We start from the raw sequence: 24,677 nt of genomic DNA on the forward strand, positions 1-24,677 counted from the left end.
ACTAGGAGCGAAGTCTCTGATATTTACACTAAAGGTAACTAAATTAATTTAAGGCCAAAATGTTTTTTGATTCGATCTTGTGGACATGCTTCTTATCTTAACCCTCGGACGTACAGGCAAACTCGTAGCCCACCGTGATACAAGAAGGGTTACCCCTAAGTTTTCAATTTATTAAAGCCCTTGCTCTGCAAGCTGACATGAATTTAATTGTTACAATACAGCTGTATTGATCTGTTTACCGTTGGATTGATTATGATGGCATGCGAGCTGCTTAATGTTGAAAAGTCTGCGTGATTCGTTGACTGTTCGCTCACAGGAAACTCGGGTTCGTTGTCTTATTGTTTTGATAGATTCTTTAAAGGGTTAGCGGCAGAAACCTACAACTTGAATATAATTATGTTTTATTTGATAGCCAACTTTGTTGTCCGTTCCCTTTTACGGAACGGACAGCCAGTGTTCGAGACTTGATAAGAAACCATCTCCATTTGAAGATCAAGGTGTTTTAAAAAAAAATGCTCTCAATTAATATCAATAACATAGTGATTTTTTAAAAAAAAATTGTAATACTTAAAGCTAATGCATAGACTCCTTTTTTGTACTTTTTGTGATTTCATTTCTTTTGCCACCTCTTTTTTGATCGATTATCTATTATATTGTGTTTTTTAATCATGTAAAAAAAGTTAAATAACACTGTAATTTCCAATACTGTATGTAAGTGTAAGTATGTACGTGTTTTTTTTTTAAGTGTATCAAAAAATGGGTGTTTATCTTCAGAAACAATAAACATTACAAATTAAACAATATACATGTATTGACGTGAGAGGGGTTATGTCTGCGAGAGAGGAAGGGTATGGAACTAGCATATGTTTAGGTCACAAGAGCCTTTATAGAGGGCAAAAAAAAACTTTTCCATTTTTTTGCTTTTATTTGTTATTTGCTTTATTTTAATTAATTAAGAGATAAAATTACAAAAATGCAAAAGAATACAAAAATATTGCAATCTGTCTACCCTATAAAAGAAGAAAAATTTAATATGAGCAAAATACACTATTTATAGCAAATTTAGTTGCAAAAAATAAAAACCACTTGCAACTCTTTCTGTGCATTTTTGGTTGCTGTAATTGTGGCACTATAAGACCAGTTAAGCTATCTGATTGCTAACAAAGACACCATAGTTGCCTGGACACTTAAAAATTAAGTTGTTAAAAAGCTACCGGTATTCGTAAAAGCATGCATGTGTTATATTTAGGTCAAATAGTCTGTCAGATGCGGTTTCTTTTAACAGTTCAAGCAGCTTTGCCATCCTCAAGAGTTTTCTCAGCACCTGATGAGATAAAATAACAAACTGGATTAGTTAGCTGTTCGATTTAAGTTTAACCTTTCATATTACAGTCACAAGCCATCATAGGAAAAGTATCTCCTATGATGTTTATCATTACACTACTATCTGTCCGACCAACCAATCAACCTTTTATATAATATTATCTGAAACATTGGGATGTTGTTCCGGATGATCTGGATAGCCTGATTCAATAATTCAGTAAGCACACTTAAGACATCGAATCTTTGCATTTCAACTAGAACTTGCACAAGTTGACCATGATTCACACGTCGTTCCTTCATCAACTGGAAGAGAGCATCCACACTTGAGTTAGACATGGCTTCCTCCAGGGTTAGGTTGAACAATTTACCTGCAAAATTTATTATGTCTCTCACTAAGAGTGTGGCCAGTTGGCAGTACACTCTGTAGGTTATTGCTGATACCAACTCATCTGTTGAGAAATAAAACAAGAGCTTAGTGTTACAAAAACAGATACCATGTAATTAAAGGCGCAATGTCATGATATTGCAAGTCATACTTCTGATTACTTCCACACCAGGGGAAATAGTTTTTTTACGCAGAAAACTGACGAAGATTAAGATGGATTACGACAGACAAACTTTAAAAAAACTTGCCGAGTTTTTCAAGATGCCTCGTTCGTGACGTAGGCCTAGTTCAGACATCGTGCTCCTGCCGTGCCGAACTAAATTCAGGAATTACGTTCGACAAAAGCACGGCAGAAGCACGGCGTCTGAATCAAACTTTTGAATTGAGTTCGGCTAAGCAATTTAGTTCGACACGGCATGTCGTGCCGCACGACTCTGGCACGGCAGCGGTTCAAACGTCGTGCTTTTGCCGCACCAAACCAAATTCATAAATTATATTAATGTATTTTGGCGGGATTACGTTCCCGCGAGGAGTTACGAGGAGACCCGAGAATAATTCTCCATTACGGTCCATGCGCACAACCTCGTTCCCAGGGTCTTCTCCGTTTTTAGCCGCCATTTTGAAAACGGGGAAGACCCTGGTGACAATGTTTTACATCGTCACCAGTTGCATACTTAAAAGTATGCAAATTGAATTTTATTCTTGCCAGACGGCAAAAACCATGGCGGCCAGCCAAAGGAATACAATGAATATTTTTCTGCTAAAAAGCACGTCGAGGATGTTTCATTCAACGAAGTACATGACGCTAATGACAGGGAGCAGGGCGAAGAAGAACTAGCGGGTCTAAATCCAAAATAAGCAAGTTTTCGGAAACTAGTCGGGCATACAAACTAACATTCGCCGTACTTGCAAAAGGAAAAGTTTTTTCTGTTGCTTTTCTTTGAGTTTTTGCTGCAATTTGGAAAACGGCGCCATTTTTGTTGGATCACCGCTGACTAATTGTTACGTTGATTCAGTACTCCTGTATTTGGTACGACTCTGGCACGACGTCTGAATCAGAGTCGTGCTTCTGCCGTGCTACAGTCGAACCTAATTGCAATTTAGTTCGGCACGGCAGGAGCACGATGTCTGAACAAGGCCGTAGCTACTTTTAACCCAACAACAACCAAAATTCAATCTTTTACCTGGACCAGTAATCTTTACATCACTTGATCTTGTTGACATTGTGTGAATTCTTGCATGATATTCCTAGAAGGGAGTGATACCGTATGTTCCATATAAAAAGAGACAGAAATTTATATAACCATAAATTGTGCAAAATATATGTGGCATGTGATGTTAAAAGGAAAGGATCCTCAAGTTGACTGAGACGCGTACCAGGATGACTGAAATACCGATTGTTATAAATTTGGCTTTTGCACACGAAAAGGTTTTTACAGTGATGGAGATTGTTGTTTCAGAAATTGCTATGGAAATTCAAAAAAGTTATAGCACTAACTATAGGTTAGCAAATGGTCCTCTAAAACTTTTGTCAGTCTTAATGAATTTCGACACAAGATTATGGGTAATAATTGCCATCTTGATGTGATTTTGCAAAGCTGACTAAGAATTTCAGTTGTCTCTCTTTGTTGCAAGATTACATGTACACCATATGTCTTGAAGTCTCTGGCTCCAAAAAAAAGATATTTGCTTCACTATATCTAACATTTACCACTTACCACTTCTTTAAAGTATTCTGTTATCTCACCTTCCTTGTCAGCCACATCCATTTTGAAATTGTCACCACATAACACATGCACATGTCCACCACCGACTGTCACTTTGAATTTTGCACTTCCTGTTTTAAAGAGAAAAATGACTCAACTGTTTATAAAGGAAATGCAGGACAACACAACCAAACGTCGTTTCACCCGAAGATTTTTAGTCAGTCTACATATAACTCACATTAGGTCTCCAGTATGAGTTGGCTTAGATCGGATAATATGAGTATGTACTTAAACAAGCTTAAACAATGGACAGCGTTTTTGTCACGCGATGACTGGCTACTCAAGCTCCAAATATCATTTGCTATTTACCGCGCAAGGCGCGCATGAAAATTGTAATCTTTGAAGGGAATAATAAGTTAAAAAATCATCCTCTCTCAAAGACTCCTTACCAAGATAACCATTGAAATACTCTGAAAACATTATTTTGCACTCAAATCAAATTGATTCGTACGGTGGCCCAAGAAGATAACACACTTTTCAGAAACCGTATATTTGGTCCAAATATTTGGAATACTAGCAGTTAGTAACTGGGGATAGAAGAACAAACAGAATGGATTCTAACACAGGAAACTAGCGGCGAAAATAGCAGCCAAAATCGGCTGAGCGGCAATCCCAAACAAAGTACGGGGATGAATTCGCTCGGGAAAGCTTTTCCTGGAGTGTTATTCTTCGATTTATTATTGAACTCCGACTGAACATCAAGTTGCTTCTGACGTTCATTGGCGTTTTTTTTTTCGGCCTGTTTTTTTTACGATGTTTCGTCCAAGATTTCTTCTCTCTTTCCGATTTTCTTTTTTACACGAAATCATATCAATGTTTTACAGACTCTTTCATAAAAATTCAGGGATCCTTATGGCCTAACCCACGCTAAACAACACAGCTCTTTTGATGTTACTAAAACATTCAAATCTGCGTTACTTGAGTCGCCGGATGAAGTTTACCGCGAAAATTGGACAGGGTTCTCCATGTTTTATTAGGATTGTAACACCTTTAGCTATTTAGATTTATTAACTCTTCTCAAAAGAAGTTTTTATTCGATATCTCGTAACTATTTATAAGTTATCGTACCGTTTTGGAACGCTTCGGTGGCATATCAGGCGAGTTTGGTCTAGCCATGGTTCGTATTTTGGCGAGACGCAATCGAGCCAAAATACCCATGGCGAGACCAAACGAGCAATGACTTGATATCGTAGGATATCAGGACAGTAGATCGCGCTCCTGATTGGCTAGTTGCGAATTTGGGTACGGTAATTAACTATATTACATTAACTTTTTCACCAAACTTTAAATAAGTGTTTTAGCTTAGAACGAGCAAATAATTTTTTTTTGCAAAATTTGGCCTCTGAAGGTCTACAGTAACTTAATCACGACAAGCTCTGACAACCGATCGGCAACTTTCGGCAACGTTCGACAATCTCGTCGCCAAGGCCGAAGAGTTCACGCTGGCCTGGTTACTCAGCGTAACATTATGCCACGAATGTTGTCGAGCCAAGGTCCAGTCTGGGAGTCAGTGCAGCTAATACAGCAAACGGGGGCAGCTTTTCACACCAGACAGAGCTTCAATAAGGTAAAATAATTTGTTCGATACAAACTTCACCTCGTGCTGGGCAGTTTTGTGCGAAATTAAACGCTTTTATGCATGTTGTGCTTGCAAACTGTCGAGCTAAGATGCACGCGGGGTGTGATGTAAATCTCGCACCGGTTTTGCCCGCGTTTTACTTTATATCTCACAAACTCTGGTCGTAAGAGCATTCCATTGCTCTTCTTAGCTAATCTGTAGCTTTCTTAGCTATTTTTTATCCCACTGAAATTCGTGCTTTGTAATTTGCAGGTTTGAAATTGCGGAGTTGATTACTGACAGTTCCGTGTTGGTGTATTCATGGGGTCGGAAACTCGATCCAAGTGGTATATTTTTTATCCGTCGTAAAGGTATGTTTATATTGAACAATGATTAAATGATTTAGCATCCATTTGCTCTCCTTTAAAGCTTTATTGATAGACTTGTTTGCTACCTTGTGGAATTCCATTCGCAATTGAAAGATGCTCTTTCTACATATTAGCTTACTAGAAATAGTTCTCACTAAAACTGCCTCCAGCTTTGCATATTAAATTTTTTCGCGCTCCACGAAGGAGACCGCATTCCTAATTTTGTGTGGTGTCCTGTGCACATACTGGGTGTCCTGCATATATCAGGGGAAATTTTGGAGTAGGAAAATGCCTTGCTGTTATGTTATTGACCTCGATTTAATGCATGTACACAGGTGGTCTTTCCACACACTACATTGCAATGTGAACTCTTACTGGTGTTCGATTCGTACGATTAACTTGCTGATAGTAAATTAAATTTTACTTACTTTCCTTTCATTTTAGTTATAATGTTGAAAACATGTGATGACTACATGCAACCCTATTACATTCAAAATGAACTTACAATAATGTCTTGCCAAGAAGCCAAAAAGCTTTAAAATTCCAGGAATTTCAAAATATGCCATGTTTAAAGAATCAAAAAACAATATTTGATCCTTATTCTACCCACTCATGAATCAAATACAAGCAGTTTTTGAGTGAAATGAATAACCTTGTAATTATATGACAGTGTTTACGTTTAAAGGTTTCTGTTAACCTACACCATAAGACGCTGTTTCGAACAATGTGCCGTTCGAAGTGATGAGACATAAGTAGCAACACCACAGCTTTAGGGGAAACGGTGACTTTGATTTCTGTACTGGATCGTGATTGTCTTTGTACGCAATTCACAATATAATGTAGTCAAAAGTTCTATAAATAAGAACAAAATATAACTTAATTGTGCCGAATAGCTCTCGAAAATCCTAAACTGGACAGTATAACGTTATTGTAATAATGTAATACACTACTTACAATGCTAGAAAAATGTCCTTGAACTTTTACTCTTGTACTTGATCTACCGGTTAACTCAATGTTCGTAAGCTTACCGCCGCTAAAGGGCGTATTTAAATGTTCTCTTTGTTCTCTCGGCCCATTACACTCTCTTATAAATTATAATAATCTCACATATGTGCAAAACAGACGCAATTGATTTTCACTTGTTTTCACAACTTTCATTGACTTCTTAAAAACTCTACTTCCCTGGATGATATGCCTGTAATGCTTTCCATGTCATTTTCGGTATCAATTAAATTAAAGTTTGTTAAATTACCTAATTGTCACTAACTACATATACTTGTCACCTTATCTGCTCAATTGTTTACATATTTATATGTAAGAACTAACGCCAAACATATTACTTGACATCCAACAATGTTGAAACATCCTATGTAACTTTCACTAATTTTTATTTTGAAAAAAAAAAAAAAAATCAAGCATTTATTCAAGCAAAAGATGTTTCCTGTTATCACGTGCAGTGCAATGGCCATTTTTTTCCCCTTGCGGCACATTATTCACCCCCAGCAATCTTTAAGCAACCCTTTGCGCACTTTTTGGCAATCCTTTGTGAACCATGTTCTAAAAAATGGAGATTTTTCTGCTACTGTGAAATTTTCTTCTCTTTATGTGGGGGTTTCTAGGGTGCCTTCTCGGGTTTTAACTGCCTGAACCAAAACCCTGTGGCAACATTAAGGCATATCAGAGTTCACATTCAGTGTTGTTTCATACAGATCAGGAATGAAGTTTTTTATTGGATTTGTTTCTTTACTTTTCAGTGCTTAGCAGGGTGTTCATTAGGCATCGGAGATCGGAGAATTCTCCGGCTAAATTTCAAAGGCCTGTACTTATTTTTTTATTAAAGAATCCCGCCCACCCACTTTGCATTGCGCGCCTCTATTGTTGTTATTATCTGGGGACTCCTGATATCCGTTCCTTATATGGGCACAGATCTAAGACACCGTATCTGTGTACATGCAGAGAAAATATGAGGATTTCAACACAAGAAAACAAGATCCAGTTCAGGAACGTCAACAAATGGACAAATGGCTTGAAAACAAACTTAAAACTAACAAAATTAATTACTGTTGCTCTCTAGACTGATGTGAAATATTTTAGTAGACTGGTTTAAACAAGGAATATTTCGCTCAGAACTTAACTTGGAACGACTTCATCTTCATCTGCTTCGTATGATCTGCACCGTTCACGAAGGTCTTCCAGGCTTTGGTGAAGTAATATTTCGGCAAACTGGCTATTACTAAGCCCTTTGATACCAAGGCTTTCCTTCCTTTGAATCCAGAGATCGAACGTTGATTGCCGCAGAATAATTTTCTTGGTTTGTTCCGTCTTCGGCCGACCGCACTTTGAAACACGAAATGCCATCCGACATACAAACGAGTATTTAAATGACAAATTGAAAGAAACCAATAAAATAGACACTCGAAATAAACCACAGATAATTACTAAAGATTTTGACGGGAGTTAAAGTAGCGAACACAGCGTGTACGCGAGGATGCGCTTGGATTGTTGACCACAATATTAAAATTATCCAAAACTAGATGTCATACAAAATGGCGGATTATGCTTTTGAGGCGCGCAATGCAAAGTGGGTGGGCGGGATTCTTTAAGATGCAGAACCTTTAAAAATCATCCTCCGGTTACTTTACACTATTCTCCTCCTATTACATTTCTTAATGAAAACCCTGGCTTAGTTCAGCAGCCTTCAAATCCACATTCTCACATGTCTGAATACACTCTCGAACATCCTCTGTACTCTGCTGCTTTTAAAATGTCAAAAGATTGTAAGTAAAGTCTTTTAACCCCTTAAACAGCAACCTTTGGTATTTTGGGGCCTGGCTCATCTTGTCCGCTGTTGGATCCATCAGCATCTTCATTGCTGTCTAGATTTGTTTTCTTGTTATTTTTCATTGTAGATGTCTTTCCTTTAACCCTTAGGGACTGCTGCCCTTACAAAATAAAAGATATCACTCCCAAATTTTACTGCATTACTGTAAAAAATTAATAACTCTAAAATGTAAAAAAAAAATCATTTAATCTGTTTGAATTGCAGTATTTATAGGAAAACTACATGCCACTGAACGCAATTGCACTACCGAAGAGTTGTCTTTCCCTTCCCTTTCTAACCAATGTGATTAGTTGATTTATGGCAAACTTATCAGGCTTAATTTCTCATGACCTAACCTATCCTTTCTAACCGATATGATAAGTTTTTATGAGGCTCGTGTTGGAAGTAGTTCAGTGTACCCTTCAAGTTCCTTGATGCGTTTATGCATGGCAGCTTTAGTTTTTAGGTGTTCTTATTCTCTTTAATTGTAAAGCTCTTCCATTTGTTTCATCTTAGCCAATACATCTCTCAGTTCGCTATTTTCTTTTTTGCGTCCTTTCTTCAGACATGCAAATGAGTCTTCAATATCTCATTTGAAAGGACACAAAATATGCTATCTAGAAGAATATAATCTTCACAAAAACTTAAACGTTTAAAACGTGTTGAACCACTTAAAATTAGTAAATATAACTCGCTTAATTTAGTCAAAACTTAAATAGTGCAAAAACCTATGCAAAGCAAAATAGAAGATCATTTAACTCAAATTTTTCCTTTGAATCTCGAGCTAACTGTCCAAATTACTTTCTCTGAGACTTGAAAAACCCTCTGGATCAACTTCCTCCTCAACGCCAATGGAGCAGATACTGCCACCAGTAAAAACATTTTCAGAAGAGTTGTTTGAACCGACGTCATGCTATTTAGATCTGGCAGGAGGGTTGTGATCAGCAAGGCCAGTAGCAAAACTGTAATCAGCACCATCATCAGTGTTATGTCTGCTGGAGAACCATTATACCCAGTATGACTGGCAAGAGGGCTGGCAGGAGGGTGGTGAACAGCAAGGCCAGAATTAACATGTATAAATTTCTGGGAGGCTTCACCTGAAAGGTCAAAGGCGAGAAATTTTTATGTGCAGAACATGGATACCAGTATGGAGATAACATGTGATGAAAGTAATATTTTGGCAAATGCATTATTGCTCAGCCCCTTGACACCAAGGCTATCTTTTCTCTGGTTCCAGAGGTCAAACGTTGACTTTTGAAGTCTTGTTCAGCTGTGTCAGTGTCTTTAACACCCATTCCTGAATCTTGCACAACTGCTCCTGAATCTTTCGGAGCCGCTTCAGAACCTGCAACCTTTCCTTTGCTGCCATAGGTGGATGATAATGTACTGGACACCAAGCAATGGTAGAGTCAGTTTAAGCATCTGTGGTATGAATTAGGTGCAGTTTTTTTTGCAATCAGGTTGATAGAAGAAATATTTCATTTGGATAAAACAAACTTAAAAATGGTACCATGTGTTGATAAATAGAAGCAGTTTTTACCCTAAATAATATTACCTTGGAGTTGTTTCCAGCAAAATGACTTAACTTCTCCAAGCTCAAGGGAGGCAATTTCCCGGGGTAATTTCATCCACAGTTCTTTGCATTTTCATTCTAGTAGTCATGTTGTATACTTCATTTCTTCTGAAAAGGCCTTTCACACTACGTACCTTACTGTGAAACAGATGACCGGACCATGGAATATGAGCACTCACAGAGTGATCTTTCATTCTCTTCTTCTCTATATACGACATGGCTCTTGTTTATGAGGGTGCCTAGGGGATTAAGATCACTAAGTTTATCAGCAAGTAACTGAGTACAGTGGACAAATCTGTGATGCTGCGACAAAACACAATTGTCTTAGGCACAGTGTTATGTTGCTTTGCAATGTCTTCCACCAGCCAGTTGAAACAGCTCAACCCATCTTAAAATCTAATGTTGGTGTTGTTGATTGACACATCAACAATCTTTGCTGATTGAAGTCCACGCAGTTTAACAAGTCCCTTTCGCTTTCTCTTTTCAACAGTTGCTGTCAAAGCAGAAATAGTGGTGCCAGGTTAATTAATGAACTTATATTGCGCAAGTATCAATCAAGGATTTTCACTTGTGCATTACAATATTTATAAAGATTTAAATTACAAAATGGCCCTAAAATTAATAAAAAAACTAAAATACATGATAAGTGTAAAATTACAATGAATAAAAATTAGCTTAAAAACACCTTCTGAAACAAATAAGTCTTAAGATACTTTTTAAAACTATTTGCAGATAAAATATTTCTAATAAAAATGGGAAGATCATTCCATAACTTTGGAGCAGCCATATAAAAAGATCTGTCACCCAGGGTAATAAAAGACTTGCATGTAGGAAAGTTTAAAAGTATTCCATCATTTGACCTTAAGTTATATCTACCACCAGTATCCCTAACAGATATAAGTTCGGAAATGTAAGGCGGAGCGAGACCATGGATAGCCTTAAACGTTAACAATTAAATCTTAAAGTCAATACGAAACTTGACAGGCAACCAATGTAGTGATCTAAGCAGAGGCGTAATGTGACAATATTTGCTTTGTTCTAAAACAAGGCGAGCGGCTGAGTTCTGAACTCGTTGCAATTTCTGTAGCTGACATGCCGGTAGTCCATATAATAAGCTGTTACAATAGTCAATTCGAATAGAGATAAAGGCATGCATCAATGTTTCCGTCCATTCCTTACTAAGATATCTTCTAATATTATACAAATAATAAAACGCAAGAGATTGTTTTCGTTATGTGGTCGCCAATCGACAGATTGGAATCCAACCACACACCCAGATTTTTAACGGGGGATTGCGGAGCAATGGAAGAGGTGCCAATCACTATGTTATCAATTCTGACTTTACTGAGTTGCTGTTTGGTGCCGATCAGAAGAAGTTCTGACTTAGCATCGTTCATGAGCAACTTGTCTTAAGACATCCACTGCCTAATGTCTTGAGTGCAGTGTTCGATAGCAGCAATCGCACCAGCCTAGCCAGACTGCTCCTTTGGACTGAAGGAGATGTATAACTGTGAGTAGTCGGCATAACAGTGTACAGTTGGCAGGTGCTTTCTGACGACATCAGCGGTATGGCTTCACGTTACAATACGTGTTTCCGTAAAGCATCTGACTATATTTGTTAGTTAACTGCTGGAAGTCAGTAATAAATAAATGAACTTCAGCGTTAAATGCGAGCAGTTTTCTCCACAGCATTATAGATTATCAATTGAAACGTTGAGAATCTTTTTCAAATTCTTTGATAATGTCATCAACATACTTCTGTGCGTCTCCATTCGACAAGGTGATCGCAAACAATTACGAGTCAAAGTAAGGAGAGTGATGATGAAGATAACACCAGCTACAAGATAAACCTTGGGACCTAAAATTCACAGGATAAAAAAAGAAATATATGGAATTGTCCAGAAGTATCTTGGTATGCCTGCCTATAACAATACTGAACTCTTAACCAAACAATACTTGGACAAAGAGAAGAACGTTTTGATGTGCTGGGCTGCTGTGTCAGAAATGACCGCAAAGAGGCAATGTCTGCATAGGCTTGTCTGAATGCTTTCTTTTTCGGTGATGCTTTACCCCTGGCAAAGAAATCTATGTATAAATATTTAATGAGAAATTTTGATTTAAATTCGCATACTCATTGCTGTTATATCGTTGTTAATTTTGTTAGAAGAATTTGATGAAGAATACACCGGGAGTTGTACCAAAAATTGGAGGAAAGAAAACTGGAAAACCAAATACATGTATCACTGCAGCCATTTAAGCACATGGAAATATACATGTATATCACTTCAAAATACCATCTCACAACAAGTGAAACTCATTAGAGAACATTAATCCTGCAAACCAACAGCCAATTTCCACTTTACAACCTTGAGAAACAGGAGCTTCGCCCCCAAAAAGTTCAATGTTGTCCTTAAATTTAAAACTCTTAAGCTTTGTGATCCATTCTAATGTTAAATGTTTTTCCAAAAGATATCCTCTTCTTGGCAAATTTATCATGACTACTCAAATTGAAAGTGTGCAGTATTGCAGACAGGGGTAAAGGTTAACAAGATTATAAAATGAAATCATAAAATTGATGTAGCGTACACTGAATTGACAATTCTCTCTCACTCTTTTATACACATTTTTGTCTAAAAACATTTTTGCCTCCACAAGTAGCAGGTCTTGCCTTATGGCAAATGCAACCGTCTCCTTTTTGTTGATCTTGATTCCCTTGCTTAGTTTTCTTACAAGTTCTGTCAGTTCTTTTTCATCCTTTGCTGTTTTGTTTGTAATACCATCATAGATTATTTGCAGGTTTTGCACTTTCAGTGACTGTTGCATGCAATGGGCCATTGAACTTAGCAGTGTACTGTTCCTGGGAACATAAGTCCTCAGCAAAGTTTTCGAAATCATTTGGATTTTTTTATGTACATTACAGTGTCCTTTGACTGACGTCGGAGGTGTGTTACAACGACGTTTCCATAGTCTGGTTGCAGTTGCGATGGGGCGGCATGCAATTCTGCGACGGTGATGTTTCATACATCATAGGATTCTTCTTCATAAGGTTCTTTATTTTTTATTTTTTCTCCTTTTTCTTCTCCTCGCTGTTTGCTTTCAAACCTTCAAAAAAAACTGTAATTAATATCATAGCTTGAGCAAGTTTTATTTGCAGGTGGCAAAATCTCTATTGTTCTTCATTAGCATTAAACTGTGTAAAATGTACATACAAAGATTTAACAAGAAAAATCAACCATGAATGAAAGTAAAATGAAAAAGTAAAACTAATGCAACCTTCATCCATATATCAAATACATATTTACTTGAATAACACTGGCTCAGCATCCGTAAGCTCGCTTAAGTTTGCTATTTAGTTGCAGTAAGCTATTTTATTGAGCATGATTTAGAAATAATCTGCCTACCTCATGGTGAAAACTTGAATAAAAATTAATGCAGGGGCTTTTCGTACCCGAGTCCACTAATTTGGTAGTATGTCCGCCGCTCAAAAATTGTCTGTTGAGATGCAGTAAGCGGTTCTATTGAGTGTGGTTCAAAAATATTTAGCCTACCTATCTCTTTACAAAATACAATAAATAAAGGCTTTCCTACCTCCTTGGATATCAATCAAACATTTTTCCAACTTCTCTTCTTATCTATAACTGGATGTTTTGCTTTAAGATGGGTAAACATTTGGATGACCTCTCTGATCATAGTTTCATAGGCCATCTTTCGCTTAATGGTTTCGCCAGAGCGTCAGCAATATTATACCATTGTTCATCTGGAAAAGTACTTCACATGTTGAATAATGCAACGGCCTATACCGAGAAGAGCATGGTAACCTGACCGTGACGAAAACAATGTCAGGTTCCACCACTGTGATCAAATAATGTACATACATACTTTATTGCATAGCTCCCCCTTGGGGGCTCTTCGCGTGGGTCTGACAACAAAACGACAAACGAAAAAACGCCGGCTTCGCACGGTTTATAAAAAATAAATAAATATATGTTTATAGTGGTCATGCACTTAGCTTCATATCTCAACGAGATAGCTAGTTTACAGGCATGCCACTGAAATAGAGGAAACAAATAATTTTAAATAAACATAACAAGGTTAAAAATCCCAACTGGCAGGATGCAGACTAGTTGTATATACAGGCTATATACAGACAGTTGGCCATATACAAAGTGTGGTTGCAATAACACAATGCTCGTAAATTGGGCTATGAGCTAAGTCACTACCTCACCTTTTAAAACCTATTATCAGCCCAACAGCCTAAAAAGGACCAGTGCTGGAATCGAACATCAGTGGTAATTAAGCAGAGTCTGTAAATTGGATGAAGGAACTGACATACCCTGTACTCAAGTATCTTTCTTTGCTGTGTTGGATGAGTTTTTCTTTTAGTTTTTAACTTTTCCCAATCAAAGGTCTTGATTTTGATTTCAGAACCACACCCTCTGCAGCGCTTGCATGCATTTGGGTTAAAAGCACCACAGGAAGTACATTTCTGAAAAAGAATAATTGAACAAAAGGAATAAATTGTCTGTTGAGATGCAGTAAGCGGTTCTATTGAGTGTGGTTCAAAAATAATTAGCCTACCTATCTCTTTACAAAATACAATAAATAAAGGCTTTCCTACCTCCTTGGATATCAATCAAACATTTTTCCAACTTCTCTTCTTATCTATAACTGGATGTTTTGCTTTAAGATGGGTAAACATTTGGATGACCTCTCTGATCATAGTTTCATAGGCCATCTTTCGCTTAATGGTTTCGCCAGAGCGTCAGCAATATTATACCATTGTTCATCTGGAAAAGTACTTCACATGTTGAATAATGCAACGGCCTATACCGAGAAGAGCATGGTAACCTGACCGTGACGAAAACAATGTCAGGTTCCACCACTGTGATCAAATAATGTACATACATACTTTATTGCATAGCTCCCCCTTGGGGGCTCTTCGCGTGGGTCTGACAACAAAACGACAAACGAAAAAACACCGGCTTCGCACGGTTTATAAAAAATAAATAAATATATGTTTATAGTGGTCATGCACTTAGCTTCATATCTCAACGAGATAGCTAGTTTACAGGCATGCCACTGAAATAGAGGAAACAAATAATTTTAAATAAACATAACAAGGTTAAAAATCCCAACTGGTAGGATGCAGACTAGTTGTATATACAGGCTATATACAGACAGTTGGCCATATACAAAGCGTGGTTGCAATAACACAATGCTCGTAAATTGGGCTATGAGCTAAGTCACTACCTCACCTTTTAAAACCTATTATCAGCCCAACAGCCTAAAAAGGACCAGTGCTGGAATCGAACATCAGTGGTAATTAAGCAGAGTCTGTAAATTGGATGAAGGAACTGACATACCCTGTACTCAAGAATCTTTCTTTGCTGTGTTGGATGAGTCTTTCTTTTAGTTTTTAACTTTTCCCAGTGATACCCCCTCCCCAAAACAATTAATACAGTTTAGATTTGTAAATAAACTTAAAAAAAAACAAACAAAGAATAAGCTATTGTTAATCAAAGTATCTGGAAATAATCAACACGAGTGTAATATTTATTCAACACCATTTATAAATAATTAATACATTTTTACCCTTTGATAACTGCTCAGCTAGTAGGTAGATAATTTTTTTTTCAGACACCACACTCGTGTGTTGGGGGTATATTTGCGATGTGAGGTACAGGAAGTTTTAAAGGAGAAATTGCAGTGGCTTTTAATAAAAAAGATTATAAGCAGAATTTAATTTAATATGCCAATTACTTGAAACCTTTCGTTTCCCTTTCTTAGAGCTTTGACTCTCTTGCTCCACCGACAAAAAAACTCCATGCCCCTTTTCAGTTTTCCAACAACCTTTTTTTGTGTGCAAAATTTGCCATTTTCATGGATGGTGCTGCAGATCAAGTTGGCAATCTAAACTTCTCAGACTCGCTAACAATTCATTGCGTTAAAGCATAGGAAAATCATAACCAACGAAACAAAAAGATCAATAATTTTGTCACAGTTTTGATTGAATGAATGAATCAACTTGAGACTCTTAAAGACTAAGCCGAGAGTCAATAATAAATTACAGTTTTTGAGACTGGACTTGTTCGAGTTCCACTGAGTCGACATGTACTGTAAGTGAGGTGCTGTTCGTCTTTTTATCACCAGTGTGGAGTTCCTCTCTCTCGGGTATGCTCAGTCAGCGCTGCCTGGAGCTGTGGACTTCTTTGTGGATTGTGTGTAGGCTGGTGGTTAGCCGGTAGCTGTTGGGTTTCCCCTTGGCCAGTTTGACGGAGACTGGGACAAGGGCTGACAGTGACTCCACTCACTGGGTCCCATCGGCTTGGAGGAAGGACACCCCGGTACCCATGCACTTGTTCCACAGAAGCAGGGCTTGATCCTCTGGCAGGAAGGCATGTATCCTTCCAAGTAGAATCTTAGGGTCCTGTAAGCTGCTATCCTCTTTGAATAGGGGGACCTGGGACTCCTCCTGCTGGGCCGAGCTAGGACCACCCTGTTCCGCCGTGCACTGTGCCAGTCCAAAAGCCAACTTCTTCTTCTGGTTGGCGATCCTGTGGTCATAGGTGGACTGAGCCTGTTGCCTGGAGTGCCGCAAGATGGCGGCCAGGCAGTCCTTCATCTCTTGTTGTTGAGGGTGCCTAGGTAATTAAAGTCCCCAAGTTTTATCAACAAGTAACTGAGTACAGTGGACAAATCTGTGATGCTGCGACAAAACACAATTGTGTTACGCACAGTGTTTTGTTGCTTTGCAATGTCTTCCACCAGCCAGTTGAAACAGCTTAACCCATCCTTAACATTTTGTGCAGAAGATCTAATGTTGGTGTTGTTTAACAAGTCCCTCTTGTTTTCTCTTTTCAACTGTTGCTGTCAAAGCAGAAATAGGGGTGCCAGGTTTCAGAAATGACTGTAGAGAAACAATGTCTGTATAGGCTTGTCTGAATGCTTTCTTTTTCGGTGTTGCTTTACCCTGGCAAAGAAATCTATGTATAAATATTTAAATGAGAAATTTTGATTTAAATTCACATACTCATTGCTGCAATAAAATAGTTTTTTGCTGTTATATCGTTAATTTTGTTAGAAGAATTTGATAAAGAATACACTGGGAGTTCAAATAACATACATCATAATTTTACCAAAAATTCTTTTGGAACAGCATTTTTTTGATTCTGGCAAACTCTGAATGTTCCACTTGCGATAACACAATGCTTGTAAATTGGGCTATGAGCTAAGACACTACCTCACCTTTTGAAACCTATTATCAGCCCAACAACCTGAAAAGGACCAGTACTGGAATCGAACATTAGTGGTAATTAAGCAGAGTCTGTAAAGTGTATGAAGGAACTGACATACCCTGTACTCCAGTATCTTTATTTGCTGTGTTGGATGAGTCTTTCTTTTAGTTTTTAACTTTTCCCAATCAAAGGTCTTGATTTTGATTTCAGAACCACACCCTCTGCAGCACTTGCATGCATTTGGGTTAAAAGCACCACATGAAGTACATTTCTGAAAAAGAGTAATTGAACAAAAGGAATTTAGTGTGCACTTTAATACAGTTTGTTGGTTAACAGTTGTATACTGTATCTAAAAATGCATGTTTTTTAATATAGTGATACCCCCTCCCCAAAACAATACGTACAGTTTATATTTGTGAATAAACTTAAAAAAAAAACAAAGAATGAGCCATTGTTAATCAAAGCATCTGGAAATAATCAACACAGGTGTAATATTTATTGAACACCATTTATAAACAATTAATACATTTTTACCCTTTGATAACTGCTCAGCTAGTAGGTAGATAATTTTTTTTCCAGACACCACACTTATGTGTTGGGGGTATATTTTGCAATGGGAGGCACAGAAAGTTTTGAAAGAGAAATTGCAGTGGCTTTTAATAAAAAAGATTATAAGAAGAATTTAATTTAATATGCAAATTTCTTGCCTCTCTTGCTTCCCCTACAAACCAGCAACACCTACAATTCATAGAATTTAAAAGTACACCTAGCCAAAGAAACAGCTCCTTATCCTCCTTTCAAAACCATGAATTTTGAAACATTTCTCAACTTTTTTATATATTTCATATTATATATATTTTTAATCTTTTTCCAATGAACGACTCTAAGTCAGTCGACTGCCATTTAATACAAATCTGTTTCGTAGGCCACCATAAAGGTGACCCACTCTTTAGTTAAACAGCATGTACACTAGTTCGTTACAGTCTACATCATTGTTTTGATCACGCTGTTAACCGTTACAATTTTAAATTTTACACTGTAGAGCACTCACGCACGCTCAGTTGCCGTGCTAGAGCTTAAAAAGCATTACTAATTGCTTGCGCTAAAATTAGTGTATGATATTCTAAATTAAACCTTAAAATTAAACTTTAAAATAAATTTTCGCCTGTGCCTACACGTAGAAATAAGCTTGTTCTGCTTATTAAGAGTTGCCATATGTGGCCAACAAATTAGAAACAATTTCTCAGTAACACACAGGTCACAACGTTTTGAGTTCAAGTTCGCTTTGGGTTAAAAGTTGACTCCATGGCCGAAACCAAATGTCTAATTAATAGTCACACCACGATGCAACATTTTACCTCGATAATGGTGTTAGTTACATGGAAACGTCGGAAACTTTGGTTTTAGTATTTCTACCAAAGCTAATGTCGTATGAAAAACCTCCAACCCCTAAGAGATGATCAAGGAATGATTGGTCCTTTTAAATGTGTTAGCAGAGGGAGGCAGGTCATGTAATTTTCAACCCCCTATCAGGGGTGGGTCAGTCAGTTTTGAACTAAAAGGAATAGGAAGGAAGGAATAAATACTTTCCCTGTACCAGACAAGACTGCCTTTCCTGGTGCATCCACTGAACATGTTTTTGTTTTGTCCCGCCCCCCCCCCACCCCGCGCCAGGGCTCGTACCCCTTTCGGCTTCCCAAACTCCATGCCCCTTTTCAGTTTTCCAACAACCTTTTTTTTTTTCAAAATTTCCCATTTTCATGGATGGTGCTGCACATCAAGTTGGCAATCTAAACTTCTCAGACTCACTAACAATTCATCGTGTTAAAGCATAGGAAAATCTTATGTGATCGTTGAAAGATAAACACTCATCTTGAAATCTTGAAAAAATGCTGGCTCTGTTTTCTATTTCTATTCATTGGCATGTTTTACATAGCGTGGGGAGTCCAGGTAATACCCTGACTCCAAACAGCCTCTCTACAAACATCGCCAAAACAGAAATAAAACCCTGTTTCACCAGATAAGACTGTTGTTCTGGTACAGCTGCTGAAGCTGATTTGCTTCTTGTTCCAGAACCACATGCCTTCCTCTTAAAGACATATCCGCACAAGCATGTTTTACATGCTACAGGTCTTTTTCCTCCACAAACGGGGCATGGCTTATACGGCATGCCGTTCTTCAAGCAAGATTTCACGTTGAACACTTCCGACAACGACGGTTGATGTCGTGCGGAGTAGGACTGAACGAAAAAGACAGGGAAAAGATTAAACGCGCAAAAAACGTCTTAAAGACACGTCGCGACGCAACGCGAGTAATGCAAAACATGACGTGATGGGATTAGATACAAAAGCTTACTACGCCGCCAAACCAGCCCAGCAATGTTCTATAAACCCAGAATGCTGTAGGGACGCTACTTAAGTGTCAAACTATGCAATCGATGACATAACTGGCACCTTTCGCATTTATAGCAAATAAAACCCAAGAAAAACAAACACAGGAGTAATGCAAGGCCACAGTGACATTATACAATGACAATGTAGTCTAAATATAATAGACAAGAGTGCAAATGTTTCAACCCATTTCACCCCTTGTGTTTATTGAGAAAATGGTTTTGCTTCCTCTGGAGAACCAGGAATTTTACAGCTGGATCCCTCTGAGACATTCCTCAGCTTCCTGTATAGGTGGACCACATGAAGCAAGAGCAACTTCAATCTTTGCCAGGTCTTCTGTACTGAAAATTGAAGTCCAGTAGCTCTGATCATCTGAATAGCACACAAGTAATTCATCACCAGCCGCCATGTCTCCTTTGGTTTTGATCCAGAGTTCATCACCCAATTTAGAAAATTCACAATTAACTCTGGGAACACAATTCTGTTCATTTTCAGTAAAACTGTCTTCTTCTGTAGATCTGGAAATGAAAGTATGAATATTTTATCTTGAGTCCAGTATGTGACCCATACGTATTTATGGGGATTTAAGTTAACCGCGCACAGTGGTTCAGTTTGTCTGATCCATAAAGTCATGGCTGACGCAAGAGGTTGTGAAATCTTTCATCTGTGATATTGAAGGAATATTCCACCCATTAATGACCCACAAGTACAATGTTCATCAGCACAGGGTAAGAAGTTTGTAAAAGCCATCTCATTGATGTTGTTCTTGGTCTTGCCAGATGGAAGGTGGTTTGATGACACACTGGTTTTGAATGGGACCATTTGAAACATATGATGGTCTTTGTTCCTGTTCAGTGTCATTTGTTGTGGACTGCACTTTTCAGAACCGTTTAGACCAAAAATTTGCAAAATGTCCATGACATAGTCCCTTTAAACCTTCTTAGCAAACATCTAGTCATTGCATATCAATAGACTTCCTAAAAGGGTTATTTATTTTTTCTTTTATCTCTGCTTTCTTCTCCTCACTGTTCGCGGCTTTCAAACCTTTGAGAAAAAAAAAAAACGACTGTAAAGTAATATCATACCTCAAGCAAGTTTTGTTTGCTGGTGACAAACTATTGTTCTTCCTCATTTACTTTTAAAGATTTTATATTAACTGTGAAAAATTTACATTTAAAATATAAGGTTTTAACAAGTAACTGAATCAACCACGAATTAAAGGAAAAACGAAAAAGTGAAACTGATGCAATGTTTGTATGTCAATTGGTATTTGGAATATGTGAAAAAGTGGATTTATTTAAATATAAAAAAAGAAGCGTTGTGGCTATTTGTACGACACCTGTACTTGGTTTTCAGGTTGCTAATTGTACGGGAGTCACAAATTTTGGAAGAATTTCTGCGAAATTACTTATTTTTTTCTGATCAAAAATATTATATTTCTGTTGAGATGGAGTAAGCAATTCTGTAAAGCATGGTTGATTCTAAAATAATTTGTCTACCTCATGGAAACGAGTGACATCAAGGATTGCAAATTCGCTTTATTAAATTGCATTAAATTAAAAGCTTTCTTACCTCCTTGGATTTCACCAAAACATTTCTCAAGCTGGGCCCCGATCATTGGGTATTTTATCTTAAGTTGACCAAAGGTTTGGCTCGCATGGTTCATCTTTTTCTTGTTTATGGCTTCACCAGAACATGACAGAAGTAATTCATATGTGTAGGTTTTTAAAATAATGACAATGTAGTCTAAATATAACAGACAAGAGTGCAAATGTTTCAACCTTCAACCTAATTCACTCGAAGACGTCCATAATTCGTTCCAATTCACAAACCATGTCACTCATGGTTGGGCGTTCCAAAGGTTCGAATTCCAGACATTAAATTACTAACTCCTTTAGATTTCTGTGCCACATTTTTTGTATGTGCCACCACCTGTCTTCTGTACTTGCAGGTTGATTGCTGGCCATTTCAAATATTAGCACCCCGAAACTGTAGACATCAATCTGTTTGGGAGAAAAAATAGTGACAAAGAAATTACATTTTTGCCATTGAGTCACAGATATGCTAGCCTATAGTCACAGGCCAAAGGCTGGGCATTTCTAAATATCAATATTCAAGTAAATTCTTTTCAGTAGGAAACGTTTTTGGCCGAGTTGCCCTTTACAAATTACTGGTATCCAATCTCATTATATAAACTCATTATATAAACTTCCATTCTTCCTGTCATGAGGAACGTGCATCTCATTAGCCTTCAATCCTGGACATATCTGGATAGATCACTTACATGAAATATAATTGGTGGAAATGTTCGTGCCAAATAGTGCTTTCCTTCAGTGAACTTAACAATAAACAAAAATACAAGTTCAACGATCCTGCACAAAAATGTAAACATCCACCACAAATCTTAGAAAAAGATCAAACTCTGACACAGTGTTGAATGCATCAACAAAATAGTCTCCTGAACCAATGTCTAAAGTGATAAGTCCATATGAAATTCTGGGAAACGTCTTCGTTAAAGAGCAGCTCTTTTGATTCTAGATTTAGTCCCCTTGCATGAATGTCTTGCACCGAGTTTAACGAACACAAACAAGCAATTGTGAGAACGCTGAACTGCTAGCGGTAAGACATATTGATGTTTCTCGGGGATTGAAGGTACTTTTCGCTTTGAATATCGCTTGCTGCGATATTTCCTCCCAGCTTTCGATGTTCAATGTATCAAGATGTCTTGCCACACCAACAAATTTGAGGAAATCTTTGGAAAAGATACAGCAGTCCTCTTCAAGTTTATCCACGTTATCTGGACAAAGAATCGCAGCAGCACTTTCCGATACATCTTTTCTGTGTCAGCTTAATGAATCTGCTCACAACGCTGTAATTCCTGAGCCGTTGACTCGCGGCCTTGTTCATTAGCACTTGATATGCTTGCTGGACAGCAGTATGTGCACTTGCTCAGAAACATCAATGAGGCCACATGCATCAGGACAAAACCTGTCATGAGGCTTTGCGCAGGAGGCAAATACATTGTTCATACAGAGTTCTAAGCATGAGGAATTGGCAAACTAGGTCTTCGTGAAGCGCTGATCCTGTAAAACTTTTGCCTTCAAATCTTTAACAGAAACTGTTGTCACTCTTTCTACACTTGTAAGGAAACACATGAACTTTTTCAAAAATTTTCCAAACTCGTTGCACAGATAGCAGAGTCCTGCCAGGATGGTGTAGTAACGGAAATTGGTAGGAAGATGGTTGTAAATGTATGTACATTTGACACATGTACTGATTCACTAGTTCCTTGATGTTGTCCTTCCAGTATCTAATAATAATAATAATAATAATAATAATAATAATAATAATAATAATAATAATAATAATAATAACAAACTTTATTTCCGTGTCTAAAAATGTTTAGCTGAGGGGAAAAGTCCCCTCTACTAATTGTGGACACCTGACTAAGAAAAAAAAAAACGTAAAAACAACTTAAACCTATCATTATACAGCTATTACAATTAACAACCCTCCAAGTTAACTTTTTTCCTTAGTGGCCATTTGGCCACTGACTGTTCAGGTTTGGTCGCCAGTAAAAAAAATTTAGTCGCCAAAATATATGCATTAATTAATAATTAATTAATTAATAATTAATAATAATCTTATTATTATCTAAAAAAATGAAGGAGTAAGGTGAAAGAAGTACCTAATGTTGATTCAAGTACATGCTTTTATTGCAACAGTTGATCATCATATGAGAATAGTTACTGTGTCCATGTTTGAACGTATCCTGTAATACTTATCAGGTGCCTCAGTCTGAATGGCAACAGTTGCTGATTCAGTGATCCTTACATCTCTGTGCATGCATCCACCAATCTTTGGGAGGCTCGGTGGAGGTAGTTTTCTCCTGTGTGTGTGCCTCCATACACTCTTCGGACTTTGGCTCCGGAATTACAATCTATGGATTGTTATTGTTTCTTTGCGTTTTTCTTCAACGGCGTATTGTAGTCCTTTTTGGGACAGAGTTCTTGATCACTATTCAGTACTTGATCATCTGGTGATCGTTTTCCATAAGGTTCGTCTTTGTATTGGTGGTCATTTATGTTCGATGACCTTTGTTAAGCTCATTATAAAGATACGGCTTACCTTGTTTCCTCCAAAACAACAGAACAGATTTTTTACTGCCGTGTTTCCAATGTAGCAGACGTGGGGGTTCGTATGATGGAGTTTGCCAGCTTAACCAAAGCGGTGCACAACAGTCAGCAATTCAACAATATTTATTTGGAGATTAGGCTGGGCCACTTGTACATCACTTACGGTAAAAATTAGAAATCAATAGACGATTGTAGTGTTACAAAAGATACATGGAATGAAAAGCTAAATGAAAATAAATGAAAAATATAAGAAAGGAAAATATAGAAAAACGACTTGCATCTTATCTAACACCAAGGGTGGAAACTCCAAGAAAGATAGCTCCAAAGTACTCCGAGTTAACAAGGAGAGACTCCTCAAAACATGTGAATCCGATCAACTGAAAACATGCTTATGAAATATTATATCTACTAACAATGATAAAACACCTAGAGCGGCCAGCCAAGAAACTTGAATCAAAAATTATTTAAATCAACAATAGTTGATAGTTGCAACGGAAATGTCTCTTGTAAAAATCCAAAGTTTATCTTTAAACACGACAAAGTATTACAACGACAACCTTTCAAGGATCTTTCATACTCTTGCATGAGTCTTATGCAAGTTTAATTTGCTGTGCCATTGAAGGAGCAAAGAGTACACCTGGACGAAGCTAATGCACATAACCTCCTTATGATTTTGTTAAGCCCGTTTACCAGGGCTGAAAGTTTGAGCTCGGTTTCAAAAACTGGTATGGAAATTTCAGCCCGGGGTGGTTTTTCCTGGCATAAGAGTCTGGGACGATGTTTGGGGTACACTACAAAGATGGTACCAAAGGTTAAGGTTGCTGTTAGGCTGTACACAGTCTAAAGGGCAGTGAAAGTAAACATTGGCCACTTTGGACGTCTTCTCTTTTTTTTTTTTTTTTTTTTTTTTAATGAATTTGCCAACCCTACTTACAACACTGAGGCTAAATACAGTTCATTACAACACACTACTTATAATACAAATGTTATACAACACAGCTACTTGCACTACAATACAGTCACCTTACTTAAATTACAATACTAAAATCGCTACTTACATCATTTACAACACGACTACAATTACATCTACAAACACTTCCACTTCTATACGATTTCGTTTTG

At 37.5% G+C, this 24,677-nt stretch overlaps 1 long non-coding RNA gene and 1 pseudogene across 1 annotated transcript; one reads left to right on the top strand and one right to left on the bottom strand.

Moving 5' to 3' along the window:
• Positions 1 to 1,471: 1,471 nt before the first annotated feature.
• On the bottom strand, positions 1,472 to 3,894 carry LOC144648412 (uncharacterized; annotated as a pseudogene).
• Positions 3,895 to 4,956: 1,062 nt separating this feature from the next.
• LOC144649864 (uncharacterized) lies at positions 4,957 to 5,406 on the top strand. The gene is made up of 2 exons (XR_013569962.1): positions 4,957 to 5,041; positions 5,306 to 5,406. It is a non-coding gene; the product is annotated as an uncharacterized LOC144649864 (long non-coding RNA).
• Positions 5,407 to 24,677: the final 19,271 nt, after the last annotated feature.

The sequence above is a fragment of the Oculina patagonica genome, chromosome 4 (assembly GCF_052425735.1).
Source record: "Oculina patagonica isolate OP01 chromosome 4, crgOcupat, whole genome shotgun sequence".
In the NCBI taxonomy this organism is placed as follows: domain Eukaryota; kingdom Metazoa; phylum Cnidaria; class Anthozoa; order Scleractinia; family Oculinidae; genus Oculina; species Oculina patagonica.